The following is a 4,349-nucleotide window of genomic DNA, read 5'->3' as shown; positions in this document are numbered from 1 at the left end:
ATTTATATATTCGAATTTAAAATGTAAAATGATAGCACCTTAGACAATAACACCGAGAGTCCAAATTTATTGTCTAGCTTCCTAGACACGTCATTAAAATAATATACATAAGATTTACTAGAGTTAGCATTAATGAATGTCTCGTTTGCTGTACGGGTTCAAATAAATTGTGTGTGTTTAAATTTATATCTGGATTTTCAACCGACTTTTAATAGTGTAAAATCTAAATAGAAAATAAAATTTGAACCACTATTTGGTTATATTTTTAAAACTTTTGAGTTTTAAAAAAGTGTGAGTGAAAATGAGTTTAATGAGGAGTGTCATGGGTTAGAACTCAAAAGAACTTTGGAGGAGGTAAGTTCCATAAAACCTTTAATTTTGAGTTGAAATAACCCAAAATTTTAAATTCAAGTTCAAATATTCATGAAACCAAATAAGGATTTGGATTGATTTTTGGATTCAAACCCATCACAACCCTCCAACTAAACATGCTATTCAACTCTATCCTTGGCTCTATGAAGAAATTTCAATTTTGGCAAGCCTCTAAAAGATTCTTAATACAGACGTTTGGTTGGAAGATTTAAACCATGATTTGAATCATAGTTTATGGTTCGTTATAGTGTTTTCTCTTAAAAAAATACACGTAAATCGAAAAAAATTCTAATCACATGATTCTAATCTATGAACCAAACATCTCTTTAATGATTACTAGATCAAACGACATGAAATTAGGTGTAATAAGACATCGGTTTGGGAGGGCGCAAATTCAGTGTAAAGCTATTTTCTCTAATTGTTTTAGGCAAATAAACTTGTTTTCAACCTTGTAACTTTTTGTTTTTAATTCTCTTAAGTTCATATCCTAAAGCTAAATGTCGCTTTTTGTTATTCTCAACTCTTCTACCAATGCCTAGTAAATCTTCTGTAGTTTATTATGTGGGGAAAAAATAAATAAAAAAATAAATAAATCGTTATCAATAAATTGTTTGGCATTAGTTAATTCCTCAAGATTAATTTTAGTAGATTTTGTGTAATATTTTAATAAGATGCGCATGTTTAATAAGAAAACACTATATTTAGACTCATGGCGCCGATTGTTTTGATTTTTGAGCAAGATGATGCAATTCATGTTTCGAATATCTCCTAATTAATTATAAATATACTGGCTATCATTATCCATTACATCAATTTAAGAAAGCCCACGCTGAAATTAATTACGTTTTAAAATCAGAAAAAAATATAAATGTTTTCTCACCGACATATGGTTTCGCAGTTAATACATAATTTCATTTTATTTCTAGTTTATTGTTTCATGTGCTCAAATTTTCGTTACGAGATCATTGATAATTACTCTCTCAAAAATACTCCATGAGAAAACTATTTAAAAAAAAAAATTATCCCCGAGAAAATAAACCTAATGATACATAAATTATAGCCTCCTCCAAATATAAACACAATATTGCGATATTTCACTGTCATGTCTGTTGAATGTGTCCCAAAAAAAAAAAAAAAAAACAAACAAACAAACAAACATTACAAAACAATAATGACGTTGAGCGGTTTCAAATTGACATGAAATCGCCCAATAATAGGGACCTTTTTATTTTTAATTATTTATTTTCATTTCTTGAAGCTTGGTTGTTAAGTGTTCTAGTATGAACCAATGACATATCCATGAAACACATTTTTAGCCCATTTACTACATCCAATAGAGAGATGGTCATTTTGTATTTTGCATCTTCACAAATAATGCAAACTATAGTCTTTCTACGGTAAGATCTAAAAATTATACGTTTTTTAACTTTATTTTTCAATCGATACATATCATTTAAAAATTATCTATTAGTATATATACGTTTTTATTTTGATCAGATCCAACGATCACAATTAATAAGAGGTTTTACCGCGAAAAACCCTTGATAAAACCTAAAACACACATAGATGGTCATTTTGTATTTTTGCATCTCCCCAAATAATGAAAAAAAAAAAAAAAAAACTATAGTGCACATGGATTTTTAGCTTTTTAGCTGTATTCATATTAATAAACAGCTGAAAAAATAGACGTTGGTGTCACTGTAACATGCATAGCTGGCAAAATCCCAACGTTCGAATTTAGGCTAAAAAATAATTTGGGAGTATTCAAAATTTCACCGGAAATCCCTTAAAAACCCCAATGATTGCAAGGTAAAATAAAATTTCGGAACGTAAAGAAAATCCAGCTAAGATTTTTTTTTTCCATTAGTTTCGAAATTAATGAAGCCACTAACTTGTTCCCCAGTTTCAGATCATGCAAATTCTTAACCATTAGGCCACCAAACAAAACGTTCAACGTGAAACCCGGCGCGTCCGATGAGATCTAGTGCCACGTGTACGGCGTACAATGAGGGTACATAAGAAACAGATGAAGTTGGAGAACTACACTAGAAAAACTTCTTATCCGACCGAATCTAACAACACGAACTGCGAAAGGGAAACGGTCAAGTGGGTAAAGTGAGTGGCCGCAAAAATGCTTGTGGAAATGGACTGGAAATTTTGAAAAAAGAAGAGTTTATTTTCAAAAAAAAAAAAAAAAAAGGAAAAATAAGATTTTTATAGTAGTAGATTAAGAAAAGAGTTAAAACGGCTATATGATATTTTTTTTAGTTAAGAAGATATTTTTCTTGAAATTATTATGGTATAAATCACAAATTACGTATTAGTAGGAAAATTCCTTATTAGGATATGAAAAAAAAAAATGCTCTATCAATAAGACAACTTTTAACTATTAAATAAAGTTTAGGATATGGCAAAAAAATAAATAAATAAATCCAGGTACAAATTTAAACCGTTGAGTCAAAAAAGAATCATTTAAATTGTTAAAAATCGTGTCCTATTATTAGTGTTTTTTTACCCCAACAAAAAAAGTCTCCATTTTCATATGAAAACTGCATCAGCCAATTTTCTCACCGCTCTCTCTCTCTATTTCCACGTTTGTCCTCCACTTCTCTCTCTCTCCTCCCACTAAACCCAGATTTTGCGTCTTCACGTCTTCGTTATCGCCATTCTTCACCCATTTTCCCACTCTATAAAACCCCACACACAACCCAATACTCAAGAAAAGAAAAACTCTCTCTGATTCTCAATTTCCTCTCATTTCTTCTCTAAGTAATGCTCTGTTTTTCAAAGAACCAGAGCATGGCGACCACTAAAACCATTACATTCTCTTCTTTTCTCTTACTAATCTCTCTCATTTCTCACGCTCTTGCAGGTACATTTTTCTCATTATAATCTCTCTGTTATTTGTTGATATTTCTGTAAAATCATGTTATTAACGATCGATTTTTTTTCAGAGTCGGGTTCTATCGGCATAAACTACGGCAGAATCGCGAACAACCTTCCGACGCCGCAGAAAGTGGTGGAGCTTCTCAAATCCCAAGGCATATCCCGGATCAAGCTCTACGACACCGACTCGTCCGTTCTAACGGCCCTCTCCAACTCGGGCATATCCGCTGTCGTCGCGCTCCCCAACGAGCTCCTCTCCTCCGCCGCCGCCGACCAATCGTTCACCGACGCGTGGGTCCAGGCAAACATCACGAAATACCACCCGGACACGAAAATCGAGGCCATTGCCGTCGGGAACGAGGTCTTCGTCGACCCGAACAACACGACCAAGTTCCTCGTACCCGCCATGAAAAATCTTTACAATTCGCTGAAGAAGGGCAATATAGAATCTTCCATTAAGCTCTCCTCTCCTATTGCTTTGAGCTCGCTCCAGTCCTCGTACCCGGCTTCTTCCGGGTCTTTCAAGCCCGATTTGATCGAGCCCGTTTTGAAGCCCATGTTGGAGTTCCTCCGTCAAACCGGGTCGTACCTCATGATCAACGCTTACCCCTATTTCGCCTACGCGGCGAATTCGGATCAGATTTCGTTGGACTACGCCCTGTTTCGGAGCAACCCGGGTTCGGTGGATTCCGGTAACGGGTTGAAGTATCTCAGCCTTTTAGAGGCCCAACTCGACGCCGTTTTCGCAGCCATGAAGGCTGTCGGATACGACGATGTGAAGATTGTCGTTACGGAGACCGGTTGGCCTTCGTTGGGGGACGAGAATGAAGTCGGAGCCAGTGAGCAAAACGCAGCGTCGTATAATGGGAACTTGGTCAAACGTGTGTTGACCGGGAGTGGGACCCCGTTGAAGCCCCAGGACCCACTCAATGTTCTTCTGTTCGCTTTGTTTAATGAGAATCAGAAGCCGGGTCCCACTTCGGAGAGGAACTACGGGCTTTTTTACCCCAATGAGGAGAAAGTGTACGACATTCCGTTGACCGCCGCAGAAGTCAACGGCGGGGGGCCGGCGGGGCCAGCGAAGGAAAATA

At 36.1% G+C, this 4,349-nt stretch overlaps 1 pseudogene; it reads left to right on the top strand.

Annotated features, from left to right (window-relative positions):
* Nucleotides 1–2,897: 2,897 nt before the first annotated feature.
* Nucleotides 2,898–4,349, top strand: part of LOC21411075 — a 3,112-nt pseudogene continuing 1,660 nt past the window's right edge.

This window comes from Morus notabilis, unplaced genomic scaffold (assembly GCF_000414095.1).
Source record: "Morus notabilis unplaced genomic scaffold, ASM41409v2 Scaffold1436, whole genome shotgun sequence".
Classification (NCBI taxonomy): Eukaryota; Viridiplantae; Streptophyta; class Magnoliopsida; order Rosales; family Moraceae; genus Morus; species Morus notabilis.
The sequence above is the reverse complement of the archived record's forward strand: the minus strand, read 5'-3'. Positions and strand labels throughout refer to the sequence as shown.